The following is a 7322-nucleotide window of genomic DNA, read 5'->3' as shown; positions in this document are numbered from 1 at the left end:
GGCCAGAATACCAAGGAGAGCAGGTACAGAAGTCACCTATAAGAGGACAGAGAGAAGATGGGAGAGGGGAAGAATGGAAGGAGACATGACGGGGAAGAAAGGAAAGAGGAGGAGTGAAATCAGAGACAGAGGAAAGAGTGGGGAAGCAAGCAGGGGGAGAAGGAGCTCCACCTATTTGGAAAGGTATAGCAAGGAAAAGGTCTCTGACTACCCCTTGAGGTGACTGAGGGCAGGGTCCTGTGTCCCACAACTAAGTGGCTGGAGAGTGAAGGCCTAGAGAAGCAATTCCGTAATTCTTAATGAATTGTGTCTTATGCTTCTGGGGTTATAATACTGAATTTCTGGCCTTAAAAATATTCCTGCTTCCCCCTTTTCCCTGTCAGGTGTATTTCTCCCCTCCCTTCTCACGACTGGGCCTGCGAGAGTTTTCAAAGAACAATCAAATCAGTCAGGGGCAAACTTTCATCCGAACAGGTGGCCGGTTTATTACCAGAACGTGAATATTTCCCTTTGTTAGAAAGAACAATGGCAGAAAATGCCTATAGCACTTAGATTTCAAATGTAATCTCCCACTAGTTCTTGCTGCTTACTTGAGTGCTTTTTTAAAACATTAATTTGACAAGTCTTACATTTAAATAACCCCCTCGGTTCCCTGAATAGAAGATGGTTGAAGAAAAGATTCTGAAACCTTACCTAAAATTTCATTTGTATGCTTCAAAGACAAGGCTGTTCAGCAGCCCGAACCTGTTTTACCAATACTTGAAAGGGGGTGTATTAGGAAGTTTGCATGTGAACTTGGGTTATACAGTACAGTCAGCGGACTGAAGTGGCAATGCTTGTATTGGATCATTTTATCAGTGTTGCCATATTATCAACTGGGAATCCTCATTGCCACAACCACTTTCGAACAGTCATTAAGGATGAGTGAATGCACACCAAAAATGAGCAAAATCACAACCCTGATACATGAAATGAATGCATGCAGTTCAAGGCAGAATCAAGTGCCATGCTCCTGTCCCCCCTCCCCACATGAATTCATTCAATAATTGTCTGAAAAGAACTAGTGTCCTCAGATTTCTAGCCATTCAGAGCCTTCAGGGCAGGAGAGTCCATCTGCCGTCAAGTGTGACATGGGCCTCCTCTTGGTGGGGACTTAGGGGGCACACTCATCACTCTCAGGATGTGTCACCCAGGGCAGACTGCTCCCCACCCCCACATGCTACAACGGGTCCCCACCTCTCCATCTTTACATCTTCAAAAATATGCAAACTTTTGGACTCCACTCTTCTATGCCACAATAGTCCTGTTCAGGTGTTATGTAGCAATGAAAAGTATGCATGGTCACAGCCCGAATGCCAGCAAGCCCTGGCAGTGCCATGTTCCCTAGCTTCACTACCACTTTCCTCAGGGACAGGGTTTGTCTTATGATGAAAACTGGTGCTCTCTGAAGACTAGAAGACTGGATTCTTAAGTGTAACTGGCTCTAGAGTGAGCAAGACAAGGGTAATAACAACCTATATATAGGTTGACTGAGACATGGAGGCATGGTTGCAGATTGGCCGTTACGATGGAAAAAGATTTGAAGAAGTGGTCACTAGAGAATTGCCTGTTTTAAGACTTAAGATTGAGGAGTTTATTCTTGGCCACCTGGCACTCTTGGCCAGTAATTTAGGCCTTTGAAGAATTTATAAACAGAAGATATACCTTTCCTTGGTGCTTGGTGTTCTTGCTGGATCAGTCAAGAGGACCAAATTGAAGGAAGCAGATCTCCAGGATCCTTCTTTGAAAAATAGAATGAAGGGAAAAGGAAAGATGGAAGGACTAAAGGATCTGCTTGCAGGAAAAAGGGAAGATGTGATAGAAGGAACAGTATCTCTGTCCATGGTCCACTGAATCAATGTTTAAAGGTGCTAGAGCAGTAGTTCCCAAACTTTTTAACACTGGAACATGGGGCAAAGGTCTGCAATGGCGCCCCTCCGTGGGCTGTCACCACCCCCCTAGCCTCATGCGACCTTAGCCCGCATTGGGGAAGCCTCTAAAAACCAGAAGCACAATTTCCAACCCTATCAGGAGCCTTGGAGGCTTTCGCAAGGTCCTAGAGGGTCACGTCTGGGGCATTTGTCCCATCAGGACAGAGAAGAAAATCCCAAACAAGGTTGGTGCGAGAACACAGCGCTGCTTCACTCCGCTTAGGATGTCAAAGGGGTCTGATGTGGAGCCATCAAAGACTACAGTGCCCTTCATGTCCTCATGGAAAGACCTGATGATACCGAGGAGCCTAGGTGGACATCCGATCTTGGGGAGAGTCTTGAAGAGGCCATCCCTGCTGACCAGGTTGAAAGCCTTCGTGAGATCTATGCAGGCTATAAAGAGTGACTGTCGTTGTTCTCTGCATTTCTCCTGCAGCTGTCTAAGGGAGAATACCATATCGGTGGTGGACCTGTTGACTTGGAATCTGCACTGCAATTCTGGGTAGACGCTCTTTGCAAGTACCTGGAGCCTCTTCAGTGCAACTCAGGCAAATAGCTTTCCTACAACATTAAGGAGAGAGATGCCACGGTAGTTATTGCAGTCACCCCTGTTGCCTTTGTTCTTGTACAGCGTGATGATGTTTGGATCCCTCATGTCCTATGGTACTCCACCTTCTCTCTAGCAGAGGCAGAGGATTTCATGCAGCTCAGTGGTGATGATGTAGTTATATCTACCTGAACAAAAAATAACTAATGCTCAGCAATGAATGACCCTGATGGCCGTGCCTCTGGACAAAACAAAAGAGCTTGATTGTGGTGCAGGGGTATCTAGAGCCTAAAAGAAGAGCTATGGGCAAGACTACAGTGCTGCTTTAGAGAACAAAAGACTGGTAGCTATTCAGTAGAGGCATCATGATTAAGTGAAGACAGTCTTGGGCACTTCCCCAGGGCTGGAGCAAAACACACCTTTTTGGTCTTGGAGTCAAAGCAGTCAGAGAAACCAGGCATTTAATGAAGTTTTAGGCAGAGAGCAAAGAAGGGCATTAGGGGCAAGAAGGCTCCTCTCCTACCCATGATGCCCTGTCAGACACTGTCTTTGGCCAAGGTTTGACTGTGCTTTCACCAAACCTCCATGGAAGTCCATGCCAAGAGGGTTGGAAAGTGAGGCTCTCTGGCAATTTTGAGAGGAGAGGTTATTTGAATATTCATTGTGGGGGGAAAAAAGGACTCCTCCTTACAGAAAAGTAGCACATGAAGAGAAAAGCACTGTTTTGTTTTTTCTCCTGACATACCCACTTTCTATTTGCAGGGACCGTTCCCCCCTCCATGGGTGAGCAACCTTGCACTTTCAGTCTGAAGTCGTACAGCCCAAGGAAAACTTTACCACTTGATGGTGCTACATATATAAATTAGCCCCAAGGATGCCTTCATCTAGGGATTTTTTTTCCTCATCTAGGATATAAAATACATAGAAAAAGGAGCAAAAGAAAGCAGGTCAGAACTGCAATTCACACATCAGAGCATTCATTAGAATGACCATAATGCAGCTAATATATCCCCAGTGCTGGATCAAATCAAAATATTCATTGCTTATCGGTTAAGGAACATGCTGACTACCTACATGCTTTAATGAACTCCTAACACTTACAATTCACTGTGCCGTTTAACCTCAGGATCTCTCTGGCCTGGTTCTGTCAAACTGGACAATGCAATCCCTTTTGCAAAGGCAGTCGGAGGAAAAATAAACCAGATAGGATTATAAAGACAATCATGAGCATTATTGTTTTTCCTGTTGATTAAATGTGACCTTTAAGGGCTTTCTCATATACAGTATTTGCTGTGCAGCAATGCTGGAAGTCATCTGTAAAAAGATGCACATTATATAGCAGGATCAGTGTATAGGTTTTGGTAATGGGTGACCATGAGAAAGCAGCAGAGACTTGTTCAAACCTGGTCTGGACAAAAGGATGTAATCTTTTACCTAGCACAGATCACTGGCCCTGGTCTAGGTCTAGATCAGTGGTCACCAAACTGCGACTACTGTACTACAAAAATCTGGTCCCCATTTGGATGGAGCTTTCAGTTCCACCACATTGCTGCATGACTTTTACTTAAATTGGAGGACAGGGACACTCTGGACAGTGTTGCCTGGCATCCCAGAAGGGCATCTGGGCAGATGCAACTGGACAGGTGCCCATGTCCCCCAGTCTAAGTGAAAGTCATGTGGCGAAACAGTGGAATTGTAAACTCATAGGGTGGAGGGTTTAGTCCAAAGTCTGGATCCAGCTCTGGGCCAGAGTTTGGAATGCCCTGGTCTAGATGCATGTCACAAGCAGATCTGGATGGAGGTATGCATCTATATCTGTATCAACAGATGTATCAATCAACATGCAGCCCTTTACACCAGTAGCCTGATGTGGTGCAGTCCAAGAAGGGTAGCATTTTAGAACCCCCCATTGCTGAGTGTAGACCATCACAAACTCTATTTGTGAGGCACCGTGTTGCATGAATGGCTCTGGCCAGTGGCGTTGCTATGAGGGTGCAGGGGGTGCAGGCTGAACCGGGTGATGCGCAAGAGGGGTGACGTGCACTGGGAGGATGACACACTAAATTGTGGATTTTAGGAGCAACCCCTTCATGCCATATACTGTTGGATGCGGAATTTCCAGTGGAATGCAATGAAAAAAAAACAGAGAGAAATAGCTTCAAAGGTTATGGCCAAAAAACCGGAAAGAAAAAATGTATGGAGCCCTATGGAAAGTGAAACTGAGCCACATTGCGCATTTACTCGTGTGTAAGCATACTTGCCTTAGTCTGTTGCAAAGGGCAGGCTGAGAGGAATCCAACAACACCAGAATGGTCCCGATCCAATGAATGCAGCCCCCAAAAAACACCCAAGCAGAAGGTCCCTCCCTCCCAGCTGCGAATGTATTGAGACCTATGGAAAGCGAAACTAAGCCACACGGTCACGTTTACTCGTGAGTAGACAGACGTGCCTTGACTTGTGATCAGGCCAGGCAAAGGGGAATGTGAGGACCAGAATGGTCCCGATCCGATGGGACTGGAGCTCAACAAATGCTCCAGAAGGCAGCCTCCCCCCTCCCTACTAAAAAGGAGAAAAAAAGAGGCTTCAACTGGAATGGGGAATGTTTTCTATTTTGCACTTCTAAAACCAGGTGAGTCTTTATCTTGATATGCTTGAAATAGAAGAACTTTAAACTGGGCACTGGGGAGGCTGGAAATCTCACTGATTCTTTTTGGGGGGTGTTATTGCAGGTAGGCTACAGAAAAAATTCACTTGGTGGAACAGGACTGGCTCCCCCTTTTTAAATTGTTTCTTTTATTCTAATTTAATTATTTATAATTATTTATTTTAATTTGCTTGATGATGTCACTTTTGGCCATGACATCACTTCCAATGGGTCCTAGACAGATTGTCATTCTAAAAAGTGGGTCCCGGTGCTAAAAGTTTGAGAACTGCTGCAATAAAGTGTTAGTAAGTTGACATGGGGTGTATGTGAGCCTCTACAAGTTTTCAAAATGACTCAAATCAGAGTTTGGAGGAATAATACCATTATGTTATATATCCATCAATGAGTAATTTCATGCAAAATGTGTTCCATCTTTGTTCTATCAAAAGGTACAGCCAAAAAACCAGTGGGGGCGGGGCAATAGTACATCACCGCACCCACCACCTGGGGTGTTGCCCCGCCCACTGTATGGGGTGACATGCAGGCCTCCCACACCGGGTGTCGCGAATCCTATTGACATCACTGACTCTGGCTCCAGTAAGGGTTGGTATACATAAGAGTCCTGCTTGTTTAACTGGATTGGGGCAACTGAGTCCTAAACTTCTTCATACTGAAGCCTGTGATTTATTGCACATTATTTATTACAAAGACCTGTAATTTATCCCAAGGGAAAAGGTGATCTAGTACCTGGTGAAATAAGTAAGCCCATATTCTGGATGACTCAACAGACAGAAACCGCAGATTATTGTGAAGCTATCTGATATGCTGTTACCCTGCACATGCCTGATCTCATCTGATCTCAAAAGCTAAGCAGGGTCAGGCCTGGTTAGTACTTGGATGGGAGATCGCCTGGGAATACCGGGTGCTGTAGGCTTTTACCATAGTCTTTCGAGACTGAAGGTTGCCAACCATTTATCTGATATGCCTGCATACCAGAATTCTTTTACAGATAATAAATAGTACTTATGCTGTTTGGTATTTTACACTCTCATTTTTTATCCTCCATTCAGACCTGATATACTGTATAATCAAAACCATCATCTCCCTCCGTCTCCCCCATACTATTTCTGTCATTTTTATTGGATCTCCCAGCATGAATCTTCTAAAAATGATCAGGAAGCAGGTTCATCTTTCAGTTCTTTATATAGCACATTTACTCCTTTCCTAATAAATCGACCTTTAATTACATTGTTGACAGAGGCTGCCTTATGATTTGCTCATTTCACTGGCAGATGTTCTTCATTATGCTTGCTAACCCATTCCATAACCAAATGTCAATTTATGATCACAATATTTGCCTGCCCTTCCATACATCTATTATACAAATTGTCCAGGCAGTATTAACATATTAAATGCCACAAAAAGGTTGTTGGATAGGGTGTGTGTCTGCACATGCATGTGTACGGTGCTTTGGTTGTTGTTCGCTGTTTATTTTTGTATTGGAGACAGAAAGAAGTGTGTATCGGGAGTCTGGACTTTTTTCCCCACTCATCATATACCAATAAGAAAAGAATATACCTAAAAAATACAGCTGCTGCATCTTGTGACACAAAGGCTGCAATCCTAACCACACTTTCCTGAGAGTAAGCCCCATTGAACAAAATAGGACTTACTTCTGAGTATACCTGATTAGGATTGTGTCCAAAATGCCCAAGTAACACAGGCTTTTGCTAGAACTCTTGCAATCTAGGTACCTGAGGCTTCAGATGGAGCTATGTGTTCAGATTAACAGCACAATCCTCTATATATGATGGAACATATAAATGGAGCATATAAACATATAAATGGAACAGTAAGCTCTGTTCATGTAGGAGAGGGGTTAGCACAGGTTCTGAATCTGGCCCTCAGGCCATAGTTTTGAATGCCTAATTTAGATAAAACATAAAAATCATAAGAATCAATTTTGTGTTGATTTCAGTCCTTCCTTTTAGTGCTTCCTGCTATCATTTAGTAAACAAGGTAAAAAATAAAGCAAACAACCCCACAACATTCTAGGTAGCCATATCGGTCCATTAGAATAAAAATACTTATTTCCAAGTGGGATGGATGGACATATTCTTACATTTCTCCTGTCCAATTCCACAAAACTTTGGCTTAACTT

General features: G+C 43.9%; 1 pseudogene; it reads left to right on the top strand.

The window, feature by feature from the left end:
• The first annotated feature begins 5973 nt into the window (after positions 1-5973).
• On the top strand, positions 5974-6095 carry LOC136650839 (5S ribosomal RNA; annotated as a pseudogene).
• The last annotated feature ends 1227 nt before the right edge of the window (positions 6096-7322 follow it).

Source organism: Tiliqua scincoides, chromosome 4, assembly GCF_035046505.1.
Source record: "Tiliqua scincoides isolate rTilSci1 chromosome 4, rTilSci1.hap2, whole genome shotgun sequence".
Classification (NCBI taxonomy): Eukaryota; Metazoa; Chordata; class Lepidosauria; order Squamata; family Scincidae; genus Tiliqua; species Tiliqua scincoides.
The sequence above is the reverse complement of the archived record's forward strand: the minus strand, read 5'-3'. Positions and strand labels throughout refer to the sequence as shown.